At 46.4% G+C, this 8,189-nt stretch overlaps 1 long non-coding RNA gene across 2 annotated transcripts; it reads left to right on the forward strand.

Annotated features, from left to right (window-relative positions):
* Positions 1 to 273: 273 nt before the first annotated feature.
* LOC139827449 (uncharacterized) lies at positions 274 to 2,434 on the forward strand. 2 transcript variants are annotated; one of them, XR_011737987.1, is made up of 3 exons: positions 274 to 369; positions 466 to 1,544; positions 1,800 to 2,434. It is a non-coding gene; the product is annotated as an uncharacterized lncRNA (long non-coding RNA). The 2 variants fall into 2 exon arrangements; XR_011737988.1 differs by having other exon boundaries at positions 2,103 to 2,434.
* Positions 2,435 to 8,189: the final 5,755 nt, after the last annotated feature.

Consider the following 8,189-nt stretch of genomic DNA (forward strand, 5'->3'; position numbering starts at 1 on the left):
TAGTAAGACCAGGATGCTCTAATTGGCCCCTTGCTGTGGAGATGCTTTAAAGAAGAAAAGAGATTGTTTACCTTCCCCTGCAGTTCTGGGAGCTGGGCTGCCCAGTTGCTGCTGGCTGGGGTTAACAACTGATCTCTCCTGACGCAGTACATATAGTTTAGGTATGGTAGCTGATATGGTCTGGAAGTTTCTGGGATGAAATCTGGATTTCCAGTTTATTCTAAAGCCCATATATTCAGGAATCTATGTTATGAGCTCCAGTGTCTGGCAGCAGCTGTGCAAGTTAAGGAATGAGCCCCAAATCTTTCCACTGAAACCACTGATTGCAAAGTCTGGAGCATGTCAGAGCTGTAACCGTCTGCACCACTAGTAAGTATTTCTGTAGCAGCTGCTTGTGTTACCTGCAGATCTCAGCAACGCCAGCTGTCCATTACACTTTTTAGAAAACTTGTATTCCTGCAACAGGGAGGAACCTTAGTGATATTCCATGGGCTTCCCGGCTGCTGGGACAAGGCAGTCCCAGACACTCGCTGCATGCGACCTAGCGAGGCAGGGAACAAACACAGCCGAAGAGCGTGGCCAGAGGCTGGAGAGGTGAGATGGTAAGGGATGGCTATGCTTTTAAAGTGCATTTGACTTAGGAGCCTGGATTTGTTATTGTGCTACTCACTCTCAGATTTCCCCTGCAGACAAAAACAAACACTCCTTTCTTTGAAACTGCTGCAAGCCCTGGAGTGTAAGAAGGACGGCTCTCTCTATTTCTAACTGAAAAAGTCTCTCAGATTGGAATAACCAAAATCGAACATCCAAGATGTAATTTAGCATACCCATGCCTCTCTCTTTCCCTGATTCTTTCCTTAAAACAATAATGGTTGTGGCTTTTCTTATGTCTCTGCTCCTCGTGGCTTTGAGAGTCGCTGGGTTGGTATGTCTCCTCTTAACTCCTGCTGAACTGATTCTATTAAAACTCCCTTACTCCACAGGGGGCTTGACCTTTTTCTGAAATACCAAATGCGTCTGCTTTGGAAATCACAAACTTCTCCTCTAAAGAGCTTGTAAATCTGGTTTCAATATTGGGTGATTACAGGCTGTGCAGAGAGCTTGAAAGTAAGCAGCCGCTGCTGGTAGCAGTGCTGGAGCTGGGCTGCCTGAGCGGGGACTCTCACTTTTTACCCAGTGTGTGTTTAGCATAAAGCCACTGACGCCAGCAGATTCACCCTGGATTAGCGGTCGGGTGACTGGCCAGGCTCTGCTCACAGGACAGTTTACCTTCTCTTATCAGGACCCTGGAATCCAATTTTTATTGTACAACCACTTGCTCTGTCGTAAATCCAGCAACCTCATTGCAAATGGACGCTACCCTGGATTCCAGTTTTTATTGTACGACCACTTGCTCTGTCGTAAATCCAACAATCTTGTTGCAAGCGGATGCTACCTTGGAGGGCAAACGCCCAGAAATGCCTGGAGAAAGAGCAAAGTTTTTCCTTAGATGTAATGGATGCATCTGCACCTTCCTGTGCTGCTGTTGTGATCATTAAAACGAGGTATGAACAGGGGAAATACATCACCAGGCTGCCTGTGTGGGATGGGATGAGCCTATTAGCTACCGCTCAGTGGGGTTCCACAGCAGATAAATGAAAGCAAGATTTGGCCTTCTCATTGAAAAGGAAGGGGATAAGATCACCTCCCAAGGAAAAAGGATCTATGGTCAAAGAAAGACCTCCATAATAGGGCACAAGTTGAGTGAACATAAGGAGGTCTCTGGAGGAGGCAAAATTGTCTTTATTTCTTTTTTTCAGATGCTTTCCTGCGTGGAGAACAATGGCAGCATGCTTGTTTTGTTCCAGTGGCTGGTCACTTTGCAGGAAAAAAACTCTTTCTTGTTTTGGTTCTAGGAGTTACTTGGGGAAATGGTATTTTGAATCCATCACTGCATTTTATTTCTGGAAAAAAAAAAAAGAAAAAAAGTTGTGGAGAGGTGCTGTAAAATCACAGTTATCTCTTGGGAGGGGCCCAGTGTCTCCACCATTATGAATTCTGTCTCCTTCTAAATAAACAACCAACCTCGTTTTCTTTGTTTCACCTCTAACCCTTGTCTGCAGCCTTTACAATCCCAGGGGGTGAATCCTGAAGTAAAACAAACTGCAAGGGAAGGAAGCCAGGAGGGAGCCGCAGTGCCTGCAGATTAACAAAGCCTTCTGCTCTCCAGCCAACCTTGACAAAAGGATCCAATCCTGAACTGACCTTCAGGGGGAAAAGCAAAACAAAAACCACCTTGACTTGAACTTTTGAGACTGTAGGAGTTTAATGCTCAGCTGGATGTCTCCTAAAGGGAGCAGGGAGTTAGAAATGCCAAACACCTGTCTCACAAACCCAAATCCTAACAAGTTATCAGGAAATCTGAGCCCTAAATAAAATGGCTTTGAAAAATGTAGGATTTGCTCATCGCTGTTTCCAAGTCATCCATTGCTGCTAAAAGGCCCTAAACACGTGGTTTTTCTTCCCTAGTGTGATTCTCTATGCAAATATATAACATCCAGTTAAGCAAATAGTGAGTCCCATTGAAACATCAATACTTAGATGCAACTTTTCACTGACTATTTCTGCCTGCAAGCAGGTCCTGCCGCACAGCCCAGCCCTGCTCTCTTCCCTGTAGGCAGGAGGCAAGAAACAAGTCAGCCCTGACTTCACAAAAAAAGGCATTGGCACTTTTTTTTTTTTTAAGAAGTTTTTATTAAAACTAGAATGTTAAAATATTTTTCTCTTTCTAGTTATCACACCATTACAATACACCAATGGCTGTGCAGCTGGGGAAAGTTAGTGAAATGTATTATTTCCCTCCCCTTGGCTATCAGTTGCGTTTAAAAAATACTGACTTAAGAAGCTTGTTAAGAACAGAACCTCTTCTTTAGTTGCTTTTCTACCCATTAGATTAAACTTTCAGGATAGTGTCTCTGGCGCAGCAGACGAATGAACACTTGCCTTTCTTTTTATTACAGTTTGATTTTTAAAAGGGCAGCAACCCCAAAAAGGTAGAAGTGGCATCACGATGAACTTTTAGCATCTGTCTGTGATAGAGGCTCTGGATAGCGGGGGACCATCACCTAGGCTGTGCTGGTGGGGGGTAGCCAGCGTGGCCACTGTGTACCAGGCTGGTCTCTGCTTTTGGGATTGTTTCACCCTAACAGCCTGTGGGCTGTAATGGTAAATCCCTTTCTGTCACTTGAGAGGAAAATATTGGCACAGTAAATCTCCTCCTGGCACTTGGCTGTGACAGCAGGGAGGGAGGAACAGTGCGGGCTCAGGGTCCTGCCCAGGCCGGACAGTGGGGATGCTTGTATTGGTGTGCAAATCAGGGCTTGTGTCAAACAGGTTGCTTTGAAATGCTCAATTTGTTTAGTTCTGGCTGTGAAGTAGCTATTTCATCAGTGGAAGAAGATTTATTGACCAATTTTTTATGGCTATCAACAATGGCTTAGCTCCAGCAGGGTCCCCAGCATTTTTATGAAGTGCAGTGTGTTCCAGAGGCAGAGGTGTTTTATATTGTTCTGGTATTTTAACCCAGTGAACTAAGGCCTCTATCCTGCAAATACTTAAGGATGTGCATAATTCACTCTGGTCCCAAGGGGGGTGTTTTGTCACTGTGGCTAGCAGGGTTTTGCCAAACTCCACGCCGGGCACCTGCAGTCGCAGCGGGACAGTTGCTGGGGGGCTGCAGCGGCCCCAGGGAGGCCCCTCCTGCCACGCTTGGGAGGATTTGGGGTGTAAGTTGGCATGGATGTGTGTTAATCTCAGCCAGCTCAGGAGCCTTGTCTTGGGCTGCAGCCGGTTCTTCCCACAGGCGGTGTGGGGAGAAGCACCCCAATAGTGTGAAGGAAACCGGGGCTGTGCTGCCAGGGTGCCAGGCTTGGTCTGCTGTATGGTGAGACTGTGCTCAGGAGGGGGGGTGTTTTACAAGTTCTGAAGTCATACCTGGTTTAGCTTCCCAAACCTAAAGCAATAGCCCTCAGTAAATCCATACCATCCCAGCCCTGTGCTTATGGGCACCTCACCAGCACATGAACCCCAGTCCCAGCTGCGGTTTTATGTGACTGGTTTTCAGCCGGTGGGATGACACACTTCCATCCTCCCACCCCTCCAACCCTGTGCTCTCTCCTGAGCGTGCTCGTGGTGCAAGCGAGAGCAGCATAAAGCAGCAAGGGCAGAAGCGCAGATGTTTCTGCAGCAATCTCGCTGCTGGCTAGATCGCTCTTTTCCATTTCTCTCTGCAAAAATTTTCCATCCTCTACGGCCTTTTATTATTTTGCACACAAGAAATTGCAATGTGATTGCAGCTCTCAAAAGCTACCAGGTGCCCAAAGCTGTGCGTTCAGCTGTAATTCACCTCGTTCGCACACGTGCATGATGACAAAATTTTTAATCCCGTGAATGCATGCTAAGTTTTTTACCACAAAACCACCTCCCTGAGCCTCAGTCCCTGACTACCTGGGCCCCTGGCCTCGCTGGCTGCAGTCTCTCCTCAGCCCCCATGGAGTGGGGGTGCTCCCTGCCAGCTCCCCCTCCCCTGGATGCCTTTCCCTGACCTCTCCGTGCAGGGCCGGCGGCACAGGGGGCCCAACCCGCGCCGGAGCAAACTCTCCCTGGCAACAGGTACTGTTCCAGCCTCCCTGGCTGTTATCAGTCTGCAATAACCTTTCCCTTATTTGATTCTTTTTTTTTTTCCCCTAGGGGGATTGTAAGGGACAGCCACAACCATGTTTCTCCAAACTCAATTGCACTCGCCTGCTGGCCGGTGGGAGGGAGGGCAGGAGCACGGTCCCCCCACCATGGGCTGCCAGGTGGGTGAGCAGAGCTGGCCTCTGTCAGCCTCCACCAACCAGCAGCCTCACCTTGGGATGGAATAGGTCCAAACGCTGAGGTCTGCTTCTTCATAAAATGTATAAACCCAGCTCTCTCGGAAGTGATTTTTCATGTAGCTCTTCTACTAGAAGCTGACAACACTTTTTTCTGCATCATCATCATCAGATGATAGAAATAAATTCTTCTTTTTGTTTGTAAGAAATGCACCCAATCTAGGACCTGCTCAGACTTTGAGGCTGGTTTTATTTATCATAATGCCAACGAAACTTGCCGTAAGTCTTTGTTCTTAAAAACATCCTATACCAAAGCATTACATTTCTAATTGTGTTTATAGGCTAACATTAAAACAGCTTTACAGCAGCTTTTTGCTGCAGGATGGATTGGTCGTGGGGTTCTGTGATCTCTGTCTCATTATACGCTCTGTTATCTGTGCCTTGGTTACTGCTGTGCTTTACTGACTGCGGGACAGTGTTTTCTGTAGAAACGCTGTCACCCTTTACCTCTTTGAAATGAACTTCGTTCCCTTATATCTGCTGGTGGCAATCAATGCTTCTGTCTTTCTCCTGTAAGAGAGAGGGACCCTCCTTAACCCCAGGGACTTCTGGTCCTGAGTGGCTTCCACCCTCTCCTCAGTCCCTCCCGTGCTGTCCCCACTGGGTAAAGCGAAATGCTGGTGGTTCTGCTGGCATCTTGCAGCTTTCAGGAGAGCTGCCTCCAGGAGGCATTTTATGGCAAGCACCTTATCGCAGATTATTGCTGAACATACACAAGCACTCCTGGTGACCGGTGTAATCCACTCTTTACTGGCATAATTTGAGTTTATTTTCTATTTACACAGGGAGGCTTGGGTGGAGTGTTATGTACGTGGTATCAGAAGAACAGTCTGCTCCACCTTGGGGCTGCCCGGGTGCTGGAGCCAGCGCACCCGTTGCCCGAGGGCTGCAGGAACTCCTTGTACTCGCAGAGTATCTCCTTGCGTGTGGGAGGCATTCGATTTTCTCCTGTTGGCCTTTTAGCAAGCAGATTATAATGGCCCAGTAATCTTCAATACATGGCCAAATATTCAACAACATTTCCTGTTTTTAAATGGCAATTGATGAACTTGATGTACCAGTCCTGAGTACAGCACCAACCAGGTGCCCACTGAACACAGCTGGCTCTCTTCTGATACTGCACCCTATCTATATATTAGTATTTAATCATTCATGAACAATTTGAGAATTTGTAATGAAATACCCTGGGAACTGTTTGCTTGCAAATAGTTTTTGGAGTATTTCATTCCATATGACAAATTTGTGAGCAAGTAGTTGCCAGTATTGGGATTCCTGAGTCGCCTGCTCTTGATGAAAGTGTTGCTGCAGAACAGATGCCTGGTATCTGCTTGATCACAGCTGAGGTGCTTTCAGTGGATTTTTGTCCCAGCACCGTTTGATAGAAACATCCAACAACAAGATTACAGGGATCTACTACCTATACTATTCAGTGGAAATGCATCAGAATAACAAGTATAGTTTCCAGTCTTTATTTGAGTATCTTATCCCACTGATTTCCTCTACAACCAGCTGTTTTCCTCCTTTGAGTAAAAGTTGCCCACCTGAACTTACAGATACTAAATTAATTTTTTTTCTTTTTTTTCTTTTTTTTTAAATTTATTTTTCTTTTTTCCCAACAGCTTTCCAAAAAGTTGTTACAGTAGAACAGCAGTAATTGGAGAGCAGTTGCCGTGAAGCACTGAGGTTCAGACCAGGACAGTCGAATCCTGCCAGAGAAACTCACGGGGAGTTTTTGCTTGGGCCAAAGTGGAAGGATTCGGCACAAAAGGAAGGTCAGAGCATATGAAATCTAATTTCTTCCCTGGAAATAGTCACAACTGTAGTTGTAGTAGTAAGCAAGCCCCTTGTGATGTGATGTGATGTGATGTGATGTGTAAAGAGTATGATAGCATTATCAGGACTACACAGATGCTACACAAACTTAACAGAAAAAACACAGACAGAGCACAAAGGTGAGTTTAAACCTGGAATTAAATGTCTGACTGCAGGCTGCAGAGGCTGGCAGCCTGTCCTTGGGGCCGTGCTGGGTCGGGTTGCCTTGTCGAGGCACTATCGCTGTCACTAAACAGTCCTCAGGTTCTTGTGTAAGTGAAAGATTGACCGACGGTCTCTTGTCTCTCAGGAAAGTGTCCTACCTGCTGAGCTTTGGATTATACATATTCTAAAGTACATAAAAATATATGTTAATGAAGCTCCTAAATAAACTTGTCTGAGTCTTCTGTCTAAGGCTGGAATGATGTTATTAATTCATGTATCAGTACTATGTAATTAATTTTATAATTGGGTAATGTTTTTGTATAATTAATAACTTATTTAATAGAACCTGAGTTATTGAGTGCCCTGTCCAGAGGACTGCACACTCCTCCTTTGCTCTTCTCCCTGTTTCCCCTGGCCAATTTGTACCATCTCCAGGCAGAGAAAAGACTTCACCTCTCAGGGAATTTTCAGGTCCATTCCAGACATGAACTGCAGATTTCCACTCAATATATCTATATACAATGACACCTGCATATGTAGGAGTGTGTGCAAGGCACTTACATGTGTGAGCAAACACAGGTGCTTTCCAGGGAAGGCCGTGTGACAGCAGCTGTTTCTCCAGACCAGCCTTCGAGATGCTTGATGTTCCTGCCAGGAGACCTGTTTCCAAGGGTGCTGTGTTTCTGGGCCGACTCCTTAGAGATGTCATCCTTGCAGCTGATCTTTCCAGAGCTGATGATGACTTCTCCAGGGCACCAGGAAGCAATCTACATTGTGCCAGTGCTTGCTGCTCAGGGCAAACCAGCCCTCTTCTGTAGACGGGTTACAAAAACTTTTCCCTAGAGTCTGCACCAAATCAGAAATGACCTCTTGGAGTTTTCTTCCTTCTTTTCCTACCAGCCAAGAAACATTCACACTATTTCTTAAAAATAAAGAAAAAAATACTTAAAATGCTGCTCTAAAACTATGTGTGTGGGGGAAAACCCCTACTTGGCCAAAGGAGGAAACAGTAGAGACATAGCAACAATTACTGCTAAGCCTGTTTATGTTTGTTCTCCCCAAAACACGAAGACTGGGAGTAAATACAATTAGTCACCAGCCACTGGTAGGGGAGCGGAGGCCGATGAGTCACGGCCGCACTCAGCTCTGTCCCTAGAACGGTCAGTGCCAGCGCCCGGCGAGACGGCCAGACCATGGCAGCTCCTCCACCCCTGCTCCTTGAGGACTGTGTCCTCCAGGATTTGGGTGCTGCAGGACCACCACATGGTCCCACCACCCGTCCTGCCCTGGCTGTGCCAT

This window comes from Patagioenas fasciata, chromosome 2, assembly GCF_037038585.1.
Source record: "Patagioenas fasciata isolate bPatFas1 chromosome 2, bPatFas1.hap1, whole genome shotgun sequence".
NCBI lineage: Eukaryota > Metazoa > Chordata > Aves > Columbiformes > Columbidae > Patagioenas > Patagioenas fasciata.